Source organism: Pseudopipra pipra, chromosome 1, assembly GCF_036250125.1.
Source record: "Pseudopipra pipra isolate bDixPip1 chromosome 1, bDixPip1.hap1, whole genome shotgun sequence".
NCBI classification, from domain to species: Eukaryota; Metazoa; Chordata; class Aves; order Passeriformes; family Pipridae; genus Pseudopipra; species Pseudopipra pipra.
This window is the reverse complement of record NC_087549.1, coordinates 77877488-77893961: the sequence shown is the minus strand read 5'-3', so window position 1 is coordinate 77893961 and position 16474 is coordinate 77877488. Positions and strand designations below refer to the sequence as shown.

At 34.8% G+C, this 16474-nt stretch overlaps 1 protein-coding gene across 8 annotated transcripts in view; it reads left to right on the top strand.

Annotated features, from left to right (window-relative positions):
• The window catches only part of CDH18 (cadherin 18), a 501066-nt gene that overhangs the window by 180431 nt on the left and 304161 nt on the right, over nt 1–16474 (top strand). For 6 of the 8 annotated variants that reach the window (XR_010432152.1, XM_064661985.1, XM_064662052.1 and 3 more), the window contains one exon: nt 14907–14992. The exons of the other annotated variants lie outside the window; for them this stretch is intronic. The gene's annotated coding sequence lies outside the window, so the exon portion shown is untranslated. The remainder of the gene's footprint in view (nt 1–14906; nt 14993–16474) is intronic. 8 annotated transcript variants of the gene reach the window in all.

The window sequence follows — 16474 nt, the reverse complement described above, 5'->3', positions numbered from 1 at the left end:
TTAAATTTTGGCTGGAAGGGTAAGAATCTTCTTAGGTAAACAGAGGCTGTGTTAAGCAAAGCTTCAAATATAAAACAGGCATTTAAAAATTGAGGTCATAGTTCCAGAAACAGGTTTGAGATTATATTTTTAAAAAATAAATCCATCTTAGGTAGAAAGAATTTCACTGAGCTACATGTGATTTTTTTGTTTGTTTATTTCTTTCCTAAGGGAACAAATAAATTAGTCAAAGCTAAAATTATCAATTGATTTCATTGCGCGATAACCAGTATTTGTTACATAAGACTGTATGAAACAATTTTTACACATCTAAATCTTGTGTCTAAGGAGCTTTGGAGTAATGATAATCTGCTGTGTGTACAAACTAGTTCTATGATTAGTCAAGCAGCTGAAGAGATGACAACTGCCAATGAAACCTGTTAACTAGAAGTTAAGAATAAGCATACTTACCAAAACTTGCCATTATGTTTTTTCCACTTTGTATCATAATTGGGAATAAAATGTAAAATAAGTATAAATTACTGATTTTCAACAAATATTCTTCAGTGATGAGTAACAAAATTTAAAATTATCAGAACTGAGCAAAGCAACAGCAATAAATCCAACAGCAATTTTTGCTGTTATTCGGAGAAAGAGTGACTTTGATGCTATTCCATTAAATTTTTCACAAGTTTTTGGTTTTAGGTTGGTATTTTGGTTTTGTTTGGGGATTTTTTTTTGTTTGGTTTTTTTTCAAGTTTTTTCTTTTTATCAACAGCAAAAAACATTTCTAAAAGAAATTATCTCAGCCAGCAGACTACTTTTCTACTAAGTAATGATCCAGGCAAAGTAATCCATTAGTTCTGCTCTGACTCAGCCTTACATATAATCAGATGAATCATAGGTATTGATGAGAATGTCTTGCAGGTCTTTTTCAAAGGCCATGGTGTTACTTGAATTCTAGTCATTCACAAACTGCGGTCATTGATATTTTCTTCATGAACTTCAAAATGTAGAATGCAAGCTACTGAGGTTAATACTCTGGCTTCTTTCACTTAGTTTGCTAATTGTTGTATTTTAAGCTCATAAATGTCAGCCAAGCATACAGGAACACACACTCTGCTAAAAACTTTAGAAAAGGAAATTTAGGCCATGTGTAGTACAAAATAAAGAATCCAACTGTTGCAGCTGGTTAGATTGCAAGTATGATTCATCTGGAAGACGAAGTAAAATTGTGTTCTGTACCAGTTTAGTTGCAGCTGCTGCTAATTCTATTGCCAGCTGTGTATCATTTGTAGCATAATTGAGGGTATGCTTTCTACACCTTGAATGCTGTTATTTACCTAAGCCACAGATTTGAAGTTGTCTACACTTGAATATGCACATGCGTATCACATTTTAGAAAACAGAGTACTTGGGAGGATAACAAGATGGTTTAATTGCATTCATTATCTTTATCATAGTTCGTCTCTGGGGAAAATGCTACTCTAAATTTTCTGGATTGGCTTAAAGATACAAGTGGGTTTTATTTGTGGATTTATGTTTGTTTTGGTGTTGGTTTTTTGGCGGGGTTTTTTTTTGAACTTCAGTTATTCTTAATACTTGTGATACCTCTTTTATTTATTTTTCATTTCACCACTGTGAATTGCTTATTTATTTAAAGGTTGTGAGATAGTGGTGTATGAAATATTCCTACCAACAGAAAAGGCAATTATGTTTGACTGACCAAGAACCATCTGAAGATAGTTTTAGTTTGAGGAATGCTACAATACTGACACATAACAAGTTGATATAAATGTGTTTGGAAATGGAAGTGAAAGTCTGTGTAAGTGATAAAGTCACTTATATATTAAGTATATTATGTATATACTTCATATTAAGTATATTAAGTATATTAAGACTTTTTGACAAACTGTAATTTTTTATTACAGTACCAGAAGGTTACCTAGGATATTTTGTTTGTTTCAGTGAATTGATTAATCAGTCTAGGGAGGTAAACAGTTTTGAGTATCTTTTGGAAGAGCTGTAAGATTGAAGGAGAAGAAAATAAGTCAATATTTCACCTTTGTTGGTCTAGTCACAAGAAGTTGAAAACAGTTTAGAGAGATTTCCTTTTACAAGAAGAGACCAAGAAAAAAAAAATACAGATCTTCCTTTTTTTTTCCAGAGTAGGACTGCTGTCATCACATAGAAATTGAATCTAGTAGTTCTTACTATTTTCTGAAACAAGTTGGTTACTCAGTGGTTATGAACAGTAATTTTCATTATCTGTTATTAATAGGATAAGCTCTTTAAGGAAATAAAGCAGTACATTGATAATTGCATGTAATTTTTTAAACAGTTTAGTGTGATGTTATGTGCACACATAATATATCAATAATTAATTGGCATTTATTTCATTACTGTACGTGAAAATATTTGTGTTGATCTCAAAAGTAGTATTTTTTTATTTAGAAAGAGAAGGAAAAGTGGGTTGTTTTAGGGTTTATAATATATCTTGAAAACATATTTTTTGCATTTATACATTTCATTCCAATGTGCTTTTCAATAATCAAGATTTTTCTTCCTAGATTTCTATTTTAGTTCAGTCATAGCTTCAGCTCAGTCATTTCTTTAGTTTCACTTTTATTATCATAAGTAAGGTTATGGTTATAATTATCTTCTCCAGATAATTTAACATACTTCTATTTTTATTAATTTTTAATTAAAAACTTAACATTCCAACTCAATTTTTTATATTATATCTATTTTTCTCCAGTGATGGATCAAATATACTCGAAAAAGTTTTTACTGCTAGAAAAGAAAATTAACCAAAAGTGAAACTTATTTATTATTGAAGAATTCAGACCAGGTGAAACTATAGTCACTTAAGACTGTGAACTTGATATTGGCTTAGAGGAAGACAATCATTTGGAAACTATTCAAGTGAAAAATGCATCACATCTTTTCAGTTACTATGCATTTCTTACCTTGTACTTTGAATTATAAAATGAGAATGCTCTTCCACAAAATTCGTCTCACATTATTTGAAATAACTTATTTTACTTCAAATGTCCATGAAGGAATAAAATTCAACTAAAGTTTGTGATGCGGAAAATAAAATTGAAATAGATGACTTAAGAATAATCATAATGTAGAAAGATAGATTTTTTTTCTTTTAGATCTTTGTGGTTTATTACATTTTCTTTGAGGGACTCTTAGATCTTTACTTGATTTTTTTGGGGGGTTGTTATTTTACTTAGGACATTATTATAGGATTATTATTATTAGGATATTATTATAGGATTTATTATATTACATGTGTGCCATTTCATAAAAACAGATACTGACTCATTAAAATTCAAATGATAAGTGATTAAGTTAATTTTTTAAACTAATGTTATAGGTCTGGGAAAGATTTTGGATTACCTATTGCATTACTCCCTGTATGTTCCATAGATATCACCATATGGTCTTATGGACGCAATCGTAGGCTTTGAATTTGCATTCTGTTTTCAAGTGTGCTAAAATTGTACTGACAGCTCAGATAGTTTATTTAAGCAAAAGGCCTGTACATATGGCAAGCATAGTGTGAAGAACGATTTTGTAACTAGTTCTCATGCACAGTGCTGCACTGAGCTCAGTCAATCAACACCATCTTGGCACAGCGGCAGAACAGAATCTACATAGCTATTATAGTCCATCAGTGTGTATTGTCCTACAATTTATAATTACTTTTTTATTACTTTTATATAAAATGAATTCTTCATCTACATTTTCACTGAGTGCTTAGAGTACTCTTGGCTTATTTTCCTTTCTAAACATCATTTAACAAGGCTGCCTGCTTCTATTTGAGAGTCCTTCCTGAAGTGGTTTGCAAGTATGTAGTGAAGGTGAAAGTACAGAAGAAATCTCAAAGGTCATTAGGTTTGTATTTATTTGTGTGGAAACTGGTTAAAGAATTGAATTGGGGAGCAGAATCAGTGTTCCCTTGAGGGGAGGACAGACAGGATAGGACTTGAGCATCACACATACTGTTTGTAGCAGTTCATCAACCAATCATCGTATTTCTTCTAACTATCCTTTCAGTGCACAAATAGCTGCAGGCACAGCATGTGCAATCTTATGTCTAGTAGTGGTGCGATAGGGATGCTTGGGAGCTGATGTCATTGTCATAAAAATAAGAACAAAGGATGTTATCCTGTTTGTGATACAACTTGTTCATACTGTGTTTTTACTGATAACTGCTAATGTACAGGTATCAAAAAGCTTTCTGTGTTTTCATTGGACACACTAAGCAATTTTTAAAGAAAAAAGGCCTATAGGATTGGTATGCTATAGCAAATTTTGTATTTCTATCTAAAATAACAAACTGGTTACCTACTTTTTCTTCTGAAAGACCTTTTAATTATGCATGCAAGACTTTTGGAATGAGATCTGTTTTCTTAAAATGAAAAAAGTACATAACAGAACATAATATTAGCAAGAGAAAGATTGGAGAGGATCAGCACTCATGAAAACCTCTAGGAATATGTGTTGTTCAGAGACAGGACAAGGGATGTGATATTGGGAGAGTAATTTGTCTTTGTATGGTTTGCCTTCCATGGCTGACTTCAGCTGCACTAAAGCATATCTGAGACAATAGGTTTCAGCTATTCAGTTCTGGAACCTTTTCATCTGTTTTGAGGCAATACAGAATACCATAACTGTAGGTGTAACATTGTTCTAAAGTTTCTGGGAGGCAGGCCTAGAACTTTAGCTTCAGAAATTAAAAGGTTCTTCTGGCTCCAGCATGAGGAACAAAATATTTACCTAAAAATCATTTTTGCTGGTGAGTCTGGACATAGCTTTTATAATTGATGGAAATTCTGAGCTGTTACAGACATCTGTTTTCCTCCACTGACTCTAAAGAAGGTCTAAATGTCTAGTTGATGAAGATATTTTAGAGGCAGATTAATCCATCTTCAATCTGTTACTTTATGGAGACTGAAAGTGTGTGCAAACGTAACCCTTATCAGTTTCTATTTTCCAAACCCTTTGAATATGCTAACAATTATAATAATCTTATGAGTAAATTCAGATACTTAGTAAGGCACTTTTAAAATGTAATCTTATTAAGATGAACACAGTATAAAATGTGGGAACCATAATGAAAAGAAAATGAATTATTAGAAGAATCTGATAAATTCACTCAAGTTTATTTTTGGTTAAGATTTGTACAGATATTTTTCATCGTTTTAATACCAATGAGGACTTTGAGACAACACCGACTCTAAGACACCATCATTATGGTCCTGAGTATGTGAAGGACACAGTTAACCCACAAACAGAGGGTACTGTAATGTAGCCTGAGAGTTCTACATCCTTAGTAACACTAGAATGAATCTAGACTTTGATTTTACTTTTTTTTTTTTTCAGATACGCATTATTTTTTTGAGATTTTGGTCACTTTTTTACCTTTTGGTCGCTTTCAGGGTCTTGGGGTAAGAGGACTCCTAGTATATTACTTTTATATGTTGCTCACTACCTTTGTAGTCCTTAAGATGAAAAGTGTCCTCTTTACCCTGAAGATGAAAGTTACTCTGCATTGTTGTGTTCTTGCCCAAAAGGTTCTTATTCCATTATAAAAAATAAAAGAGGAAAACAGTAACAAACTCTCAGCCTATAATTTCTATATTCTTCCAAAGAAAATGAAGAAGTACTTCAGCAAGAACATATTTGTTTCTACCTGCTAGTATTATTCCAGGATCAAAGGAGGAGAAAGGCAGGAGCAATCCTAAATGGCAATTCTTGCAACTCAGACTGCTAATTGAAAGGGATAGCCAAATATGTTATCTCTCTACTGTCATCATTCCTGCTGAATTATCTGGAATAATTGTGAGTGGAAGTTGTGCGCTGTGTGCTCTTATTTCAGAGAAGATAGAAGTGCACAAGGATTTTAGGGAGACTATGCAAAAATGGCATTTTGGATGTTAGCAGTGGCAGATAGATTTTGAGCTAGAAAGAGAACATATAAGTAGCTTATCTAAGTTTAATTTGCCTGTTTGAAGAAATCACTTTTTAAATGGGAGAGAGTTCAGTGCAGCAGGTGGTGGTGATGATAATTTTTTTCCCATGCTTTTTCCCAAATTTTTATGCTTTTCATTTTACGTAAGATTTTTAGTAAAGTTAGCTTTAGTAAAGTTGTCCATGTTACCTACCTAAATGAAAGAACACTAAAAGCACAACAGTTCCACTCAAAATTATCAGCATGCTGCCTATGTAAGTGTGGGAGTACATATTATAAAACATATGTGGGTGTATTTACACAGAAAACAGTTTGTTTGGTTTATTTATGTTTGTTACAAGATTTCACGTGGGCACCAAGAAAAGAAATATTAAAATGCAAAAAGTGCTCTTTGCTAGAAGACAGTCACTGGCTGTATTCTGTGCCTTTCTTGTGCACATATCCTTCACAGACCAGATTGAGTAGTCTGGCTGAGGTGATAAATTATTACCTTACTATAATACTGCATATCTCTGAGGAGTAGGTCTTCAAACAGAATAATCCAGATAACTGCAATTGTTGCAAAACTTAATATATAATTAAAAATACTTAATGAGTACTGAAGGCCTGATGGTTTATTTCTTCCTTACATTGTGCAGTTCTGGCACTTTTGCAAAATGTGTGTAAAACGTCACAGGAATTGAGAAGTGTCAGTAACTAGCTGGGTACAGAAGAAGTTCTTTATGCTTTGAAGTTCCCTGAGTGCTGGTGCAGCACTTTGAAAAATTCCTTAACGACTGAGTAGCAGTTCTTAAACTAGTGATTTGGGAGTCCCCTGCTAGCACACCAATGATTCAGACAGCAGCATTAAATCAGTCGCTTTAGTTTAAGTACTTCTTGAATGTACATAAAGTCTCACGTTATTGGGAATTGAACTAACTACCTGTAGTTTGAAAAGCAATAAGTTGTGCACTTAAGCAAAGGTGAATTACTAGTAAAGAGAAAAATTTTTCTCCTATAAAAACTCTTAGCTGTTTGGGTAGAAGGGTGGTACAGCAGTTGTTGAAGCTTCACATACTGAACCTTACCCATCCTTGGAGACATCTTTTTTAACAATCTTCAGAAAATAGAGTGACTCACAGAAATACCATAATAAACACTTTTGAAAGACAGAAGAGGCAACACTTCAACACTCTTTCACAGATTCTTTAAATTCCCCTAATCTGTTTAGCAGCTGCACTCTTATTCTCTGACAGGGCCTTTAGAAAAAAATGAGAACAGTACTATCAGAGTAGAGTCTACCTTCTGACTGTGTTGGTTTCCTACGAGTTTTGTTTAAATATTAAAAGTTTCTTTGTATGCATAGTTTTGTGAATTTGCCTCCCATGGGTTACACTGGTAAGAAGACCATTTGATAAATACTTTAACAATTTTAGATTTTACTGTTCTCAATTCATCTCTACAAGCAGAAGGTCAGCCAAAAATATCAGGTCACTGCATGGATGAGCTAGGATCTCCTGAGCAAACTTGAACACAAAGAGGAAGCATACAGAAGGTGGAAGCAGGGACAGGTGATCTGGGTAGAATATAGAGGCGCTGTTTGAACCTGTAGAGGTGCTGTCAGGAGGGACAAAGCCCACATGAAACAGAATCTGGTCAGGGATGTCAAAAGACGATGATGTACATAGGTGATAAAAGGAAGAATAGGGTAAATGTGGGGCCTCTGCTTAATAAGATAGGGGACCTGGTGGCATGGGACATGGAAAAAAGCCTTCAGAAATCTCAAGCCCTGAGGACACGGGAAAACCTGGAGCACAGAAGTTATACTCGATGTGGAAGAGGATCAAGTATTTAATACCTGAATATTTAAGCAAAGTCGATGTACATAAGTCCATAGGCCATGACAGAAGATCATGTTTGACCAAACTGATCACCTTACATGAGAAAATTACCATCTTGGTAGATGAGCGTAGAGCAGTGGGGAGTCAGCAAGGTTACCTAGGCTTCAAGGGGTTTGACTTTCTTTCCTGTATGATCCTCATAAATAAGCTGATGAAGTATGTATTGGATGAACAGATAGAGTTGTACTTTAAACTGGCTAAAGACTGGGCCCAGACTGTGGTGGTCAGTGGTATTAAGTCTAGTCGAAGGTCAGTAACTAGTAGTGTACCCCAGGGGTCAACACTGAGTCCAGTTCTTCTTGACATCTTTATTAATTACCTGGATGATGAGGCAGAGTTTACCCTCAGCAAGTTTGTTGATGACACAACACTGGGAGGAGTGGTTGCCAGGCCAGAGGTTGTGATGCCATCCAGAGGAACCTGGACAGGCTGGAGAAATACACGGGAATTTCACGAAGTTCAACAAGGGTAAGTGTGAGTTCATGGACCTGGGGAAGAACAAACTGAGGCACCAGTATATGAGACGGGCTTCCTAGTTGGAAAGTGAAACACAAAGAAGGCTGATGATGTCCTGGGTTGCTTTAGAAGCATTGTTACAGATGAACTGTGTAACCTGCCCAACAGATTTGGACAACCTGAATATAAAGAAGTGTGTACAGGTAGATACAAAGCAATATAAAGCCAACAGATGAAAAGATAAAGAGATAACAGCTAAAGCCTATGTGGGAGAAATGAATACACAGAAGATTCCATTGGTCACAGAAGCATGGAATAATGGAATGTTTCTTCAGGAGTAAAGAGAAAACTATCTTAAATTTAAAGAAAACTAAGACTTTTCTCTTAAAAAATATTTAATTTGATGTGGTTTTTTCTTTTTTTTTTTTTTAATTTACATTGGTATAAATAACTTTGTTTTAACATTTTATGTATATGAATATATTTTTTCTCTTGGTATAAAACTAGTATCCTCCTAAAATTTAAATATTGCTTCTCATATTTCTGACTCCATTCTAAAATGCCACAGTGGTATGGAGAATGTTTTCTTAACAATCAATTTAATTTTCTTGAAAAAAAGTCAGAACAAAGACTGATTTTGTGCCTGCAGATGCTGATGTGTGCTGTTCCAAACTGAAAAGAGAAAAGATAGGCTAGAAGAGGTAGAATCTCTGTTTCTATTCATATTCCTCGATCAGCTGGTGAAATCAGAGAGTGTACATTTGTCCAATAATATTAGCAGAAAGCAGAAAAATCTTTCTTCCCAGACATCTCTTCAGTGAGTGCTGTGTTCCAGGTTTATTAAAGGAGGCATTTGTAAACTTCAGAAATCCAAAATCATTCAACACCATTCAGATCTCCTAAATAGTATACACCTCCTTTGCTGTAAAGAAGAGAAAGAAAATTCCAAGTAAAACAAGTGAAGCAAGTGAATTTGTGCTTTCTTAGAGGAAATTTTGTCTTTCACCTGAATTTCTTCCAAATAATAAAAGACAACTTGCCGATACAGGCAGGATGGCATGTTCACTATAATATAAGAATCTCACTGGTTCTGATTCTCTTTCTCCCATTTTTAGGCATTATATGATGTCTCAAATGGAACACTGTATCTATCACTTCAGGCTTGCAGTTTCTATCTACTTTGGATATATCAGACTGAAGGAGAATATTATTTCTAATTAATTTTCATATTTTTTAATAATAAATATTTAAACCTTGCATAAAGTCTTTTTATCTGTCATGATAGGCAGTCATTCTTTGTTTGTAGTATATTTCTGATTGTGGTATGCTGACATTCCAAGGATAGTTCTTTAGTATCACATTATGCAAGCCCCAGCAAGAATCTGACCCCCTCATGGGCCAAAGAAAGGGAGTAAAAGACAAGGGAAAAAATGATGCTATTCCTTTTTGATAGGTTAGGAAACTGAAGCAAAATCTACCAAAACAGCTCATGATCATACAGCAGTAAATGATTTATCAGACTATTAATCAGTGAGTTTTCTCACCTCAAAATTGTGTTCCAGTTGACAGACAAGTCTTTTTCTTTTTTCATGTTTACTTACTGTATTTTTGGAATTTAAAGAACATTTTAGTCAGAACTAAAACTCATCTGAGGAAAACAAAGCACCTTTCTGATGTTCTACTGCAAACACTCTTGTATTCCCATCTCTTTGTTTTTGCTCTTAAGACAGAGGAGCAGGCTGCTCTGCTCTCCTGATGCACAGACAACTGCAGTCAGCACCAAGCCTTCAGTTGTTTCAAGTCGTTTCCTTTCCTTCAAGACACAGATTGTTTTCAACATTGAGTCAATTTGTAGGAAATGAAAAATTGTTTTGTAACTTCACTGAGAAGACCAAGACCCGGTTATACGTTATGAAGAAGAGACGTATGTCAGTGTGTAATTTAAAATATACTGTGAGACCTTCTGTGGGCTCAGAAATTATTTTCTAAGTCATAGCTTAAAAAAGTTGTTTGCTTCCTTTATCTTTGGATGTCTCTTTTAACGTGAAGAATATCATCGGACTTCAAGCAGTCTAAAGGAAAGCAGAGCTTTTGCTTCTGTATATCCAAGGGAAGATATATGCTGTCAGTCTTGATCGTTTGACAGGAAAATAAGCTCATACCAGTTTTTGCTTTCACTATCATTCTCTGAAGAAAATTTATGATACTGCTATGGTGAATCTAAAGCTGTTTCTCTGCTTTCTATTTTGTCCTGTTTCTGCTTAATACAATTGTATTCGTCTTTCTTGTGTGTTTGCCTTTTAGTAAGTCTGGTTTTTTCTCCTTGTGCTAGACATTCAGTTTTGTCCTTTTGGTAATATAGATTAAAATGTCACTGCAGACAGAAGTCTCAGACTGAATTGAGAGTAAGTAATAGTTAGACTCATCCTGAATTTTAACAACAGAATATATTTGTGTCAGAAAATGCAATTTTTCTAAAGCAAGATCCACTGAATTTGATCAAATTTTGTTTTGGGAAGCTGTGCAATGTTCTGATGAGCAATTATAGCAATAATTGAATGTTCTTACTTTTATTCGACTTTGTTATCAAATATCTAGAGGGACTAGAATAAATCCAAGGTTTTCTTTCAATCTGATATCATTAAGAATAAATAAATAAATAAATAAATAAATAAATAAATGTCTTTAAATATTTTACTTAAATGGTACTTAAATGGTGTCTCTTAAAGCACAATACAGTAGAAAACATCAGTTTTCAAAGTTTTGAACAAATACACGAACAACAAAGATGTCAACTTCATAGGAGCCTTTAAAATACCAAAACAGACAAAAAACAACCAACCAAAGTGAGGAGAAAATAAAACAGAAAAAAATTTAGTTGACTGAAAGAACTGGGCCTTTTCTTAATCTCAGCAAACACAATAATATCAATAAATCTGATGAAAATACTCCAACTAATGTAACATTTTGAAGGTGTGAGGATTTCTGTGAGAGACTAGAAACTACTTTTAAATGTGTGCTCTTGCTCCATGAAACAATGCTTTTGAAGACTTTTGCTTAGTGTATCTATATAAGAAAAAAGAAAGATGTAAATATGAAAGAAGGGGTCTGCTTTGTTGCCACTTTTCCACTAAACATCGATTAAAAGATACATACTTCAAGCAAGAGTTATTTTTACCACTGTCACTCTATTATCTCATTTCCAATGTACCATGAAAATGTTACAGCACTTCGATGACAATAGCCTATGGATGAAGAGACATCAGTTAATCTTGAAACTTGCAAGTCTAAAAAATTGTTATCAAAAGGAGAAATAAGAAAAATTACATGAGACTCCATTATACTATAATTTGAAAAAGTAATAGAAAACCCTCAAGTCAAGGCCACTCTGACTTATAAATATTTATAAATCAAGATCTTGCTTTAATGGGAGCAGTGCAACTATTTTAATTTTTTGAATCTGAAGTGCACAGTCCCCTAGCTCTTAAAAAATCTTAAATGATAGCATAATATATTCCACTTCTTCACATTGTGAATGCTGGATGCCTTGTTTTAATTTCTCAGGTGTGCATTGGCTTTCATGTATCCAAACACATGTGTGTGTGATTTTATACTTTTGGTTTTGAGAAATACTGAAGTAAAAAGACAGAATCAGCTATTGTTAGAAATTTGTTTCCTGACTTCTTTCTAACTAGCTGCATTGCTGGCTTGTGGGTATGAGTGAAGCTCTGATGAACCTTTTTTAGTTGTTTTTCATTTCTGTTTGGGCTACGTGTAGCTTTTATTACTTTCATTTGAATACCGTCTTCATTAGTTTCTTCCACATTGTGCTAAGGTTTCATACGACACAATCATCTTCCAAAGCTGAGTTGAATTAGTTTTGTTATTCATGAATACACTTCAAGCGAGCTGTGTTCTGTGTTGTTTTTATTTAAAATAACTTATTTATGTTGGTCTAGATAAACAAAGTAATTTAAACTAACGAATAACTCACGGGATGAGTAAGACAGAAGTATTTTAAAAATAAACTTGTAACAATCACAGAATTACAGAATGATCTCTTCTTAATTAAAAAAATCTTTGTTATTATAATATTGACTTTCTTTTCCCAAGGGTTTGATAACCCATGTTTTCTTTTTCAAAAACATGCTTCAAATTGGTAAAAATTTTCTAAGAAAAATTAAAACATTCTAACAATGATAGTTACTGCAATAGTTTGTCTCTGATTTCACTTTATAGCATGTGCTGCTTTTTCACTGCTTATACACTCCAACTGCACTTCTAAAAATATGTAATGAGTGCTAAGATGCACCTAGGGATTATGCCTCCTGAATTTTACATGCTTATGGAAATAAAATAAAAACATAATAACCTTACTTATTTTTTACTTTCTTTTAAATTCTTCTCAGTAAATAAAAAATTATGATGACATGCAGGAGTGGGAGTTATGACAATTGAATAGCTACTCTTGCTACATTTTACGTAGAATCATAGAACCATAGAATCATAGAATGCTTAAGGGGTTGGAAGGGACCTTAAAGATCATTTTGTCCCAACCCCCACTGCCATGGGCAGGAACACCTTCCACTAGACCAAGTTGCTCAAGGCCTTTATCCAACCTGGTTTTGAACACTGCCAGCTTGGGGCATCCATAACTTCCCTGGGCAACCTGTTCCAGTGTCTCACCATTCTCACAGTAAAGAATTTCTTCCTAACATTTTACCTAAATTTCCCCTTTTTCAATTTATACCCATTACTCCTTGTCCTATTGCTACAGTGCCTGACAAACAGTCCCTCTCTGGCTTCCCTGTAGGCCCCCTTCAGATACTGGAAGGTTGCTATGAGGTCTTCACGCAACCTTCTCTTCTCCAAGCTGAACAGCCCCAGCTTTCTCAGCCTATCTTTTTAGGGGAGGTGGTCTGGTCTTATCAATTTTGTGGCTCTCCTCTGGACTTGCTCCTACAGTTCCACATCCTTCTTAATTTGGGGACACCAAAACTGTACGCAATACTCCAAATGGGGTCTCACAAGAGCAGAAGAGAGGGGGAGAATCACTTCCTTCAAACTGCTAGCCACAGTCCTTTTGATACAGCCCAGGATTCGGTTTGGCTTTCTGGGCTGTGAGCACACACTGTTCAGGTTGAGCCAGCTCAGGTTGAGTTTCTAATCAATCATCACCCCCAAGTCTTTCTCAACTGAGCTGTTTTCAATCACTTCTCCATCCAACCTGTAGGTGTGTCTGGGATTGCCCCAAGCCAGGTGTAGAAACTTGTGCTTCACTTTGTTGAACTTCATGAAGTTTGCATCAGCCCACCTCTCAGCATGTCAAGGTTCCTCTGGATGGCATCTCATCCCTCCAGTGTGTGAACTGCACCACACAGCTTGATGTCGTCAGCGAACTTGTTGAGGGTGCACTTGATCCATGTCACTGACAAAAGTGTTGAACAGTATTGGCCCCAGTACCAACCCCTGAGGAACACCACTCATTACTGGTCTCCATGTGAACAATGAGCCATTGACTGCAACTCTTTGCATGCAACCATCCAACCAGTTCTTTATCCACTAAGTGGTCCATCCATCAGATCCATGTCTCTCCAATTTAGAGGCAAGGATGTCATGCGGGACAGTATGAAATACTTTGTATAACTCCAGGTAGATAACGTCAGTTGGTCTGACCTTATCTATCAACTCCATAGCCCCACCGCAGAAGGTCACCAAATTTGTCGGGTATGATTTTCCCTTCATAAAGCCATATTGGCTGTTACCAATCACCCCTTTGTCTTCCACGTGCCTTAGCATAGTTTCCAGGAGAATCTATTCCATGATCTAGCCTGGCACAGAGGTGAGACTGATTGGTCTGTAGTTCCTTGAATGTTCTGCTTTCCCTTTTTTAGAGGCTAAATTTCACTTTTTCCAGTCATCAGGGATTTCACTTAACTGCTATGATTTTTTAAAAAGGATGAATAGTGGCTTAGCAACTCCACCTGCCAGCTCCCCCAGGACTCACAAATTAATCTGATTGTGTCCCACGGACTTGTGCATATTTAGATGTTCCTTAGATGGTCTCAAACCTGATCCTCTGCAACAGTGAGCTTAGGGTCTTCATTCTCCCATTCTCTGCATCTGCCTTTCTTGACTTGGGCAGCGTGGTTAGAGCATTTGCCATTGAAGATATATAAAGAATGTATCTTCATGATATTGTTCTTTCTCTAGAATCTAAATGAGCATATTTTTTTAGACTCTAGAAAGTTTGCAGTAAACGATGTCGGCACATTTTATTTTAGGAATTTGTGAAATCATAGTTACATACACATCTGTTGAAAATCTACTAAGGATTGCCTGACAGGAACATTTTTATATAGTGCCCTATTTATGAGCTTCCTTGCTGATCGCATTTTAAGAGAATGTCTCCCTGCACAGATGACATTCAGTTTTCTAATTTGCTCTTAAAAAGACAATCCTTTTCAGAGATTTATTTGCTTAAGATAATGAGGTAGGATTACAGAGGAATTAACTTCAATGCTATTAAGTGGGTTGTTTTTTTTCCCCATGGGTCTAGCCTTATGCTTTCAGTTTGAAAGTAAGCTGAGATTTATTTTTCCTAGGCTACAAAACAGATTCAAGACCAGAAGACAAAAAGGCAGTTGAAGTAGTAATTCTTCAGAAGAATTAAGACACCAGTGTCTTTGAGGTATGTTGGTTTTGGAAATGCTGTTAATTTTTTATTAATCTTGCTGCTATGTATGAGACTAATGGTGAGTGCTTTTGAACACCAGTGACTATTTCACATCTTCAGCTGTAGTTGATTTGAAAGGAAAATCCAAAATACACTTTTCTGTTTTTCTTTTCTTTTTTTTTTTTTTTTGATAAGCATGAGGTATTGGTTTTAAATGTTCTTGTCTTTTATCTGACACTATTTTTCTGTCTATAAAATTAGATATAGCCGGATGCAAAGTGAAAAGCTGGAGGTTATATGTTCTTTCCGACTCAACAATCACAGTTTTCTTCACGTGTCATAGTTACTGTGAAAAATTTCCAAATAAGAAAGTTCAGGAAAAAGCTGTAAAAACTTTCCATTTTGTATGCAATACAGATTGCTATGTTTTAAATAGGTACAAGAAATATTTCTATCAGCTAGATGTTAAAGAGCATGATATAGAAATAAATTGTGAATAGAAAGTAGAGTGAGTAATGGAGGATAAGCTAAGGAAAATCATCTCTGCCTTACCACAGGTGTAAAAATAGCCTCTAACACTGTTTTTCAGTTACAAAATATTTGTACTCAGTAATTGGGATTTCACTTTTGTAAATGTACAAAACAAGCTTGTGGGGAACTAAGTAAATGGAGTTGATGTTAATTTCATTTTAGGTCTAGTTATCACTTAGCATGTTAAACAGAGCTTAAACAGAACAAATTATGCCTTCTTACATTCAAAAAAATGCTGGGGATCAGAAAACATAGTTTCTATTACATTTAGGAAATATTTGTGTGTAGCTTAATTTTCATGGGACTCCTTTGAACCCTAGTTTTCTCTTTCATTCAATATATTGAGTTTCAAAGAATAAGGTTTTTCTCTTAGAGAAGGCATTTTCTCACAACAGTAATACTGAAATTCTGCTATGTTTAATTACTTCAATCCTCACCTGAAGCTGCCTTCTTTTTGCACGAGGTGTATCTCACCAGCATAGACTGTTTTCTCTTCTTATATTCCCATCGAATATGTGCAATTTTTTCATGTTAGACATGATAGTAAGACCATTTAGAACTTTTAGCTAGTGACACAGACATCTTGTGTCTTGTTAAGTAATGTAAGTCTATAGTGTGATACACAGATTTTGTCCAAAAATATATTTTCCACTTAAAAACCCCTAAAACCTCAAACCTGGCCAAGACTGCTGTCCTCTAGGATTCTTTCCTTTTCTTTTGCTTTAAATGTTTAATAATAAGTTTGCAGCCTTTGAGGTTGAGAAGTTGAGTTCAGTAAAATATCTTTGTATAGTATCATTCACAATGAATAGATTCAGAGCACCTTCTTGCCTCCTAGCATTTGTAACCACAAATACCTCTCTTTTACTGTCAGTCTTGTTTCCCTTCAAACAATATTTGAAGTACTGTAATGAATGACAAGAGAGAAATCATCAAATATATTTTCACATATTTAACATATTATTC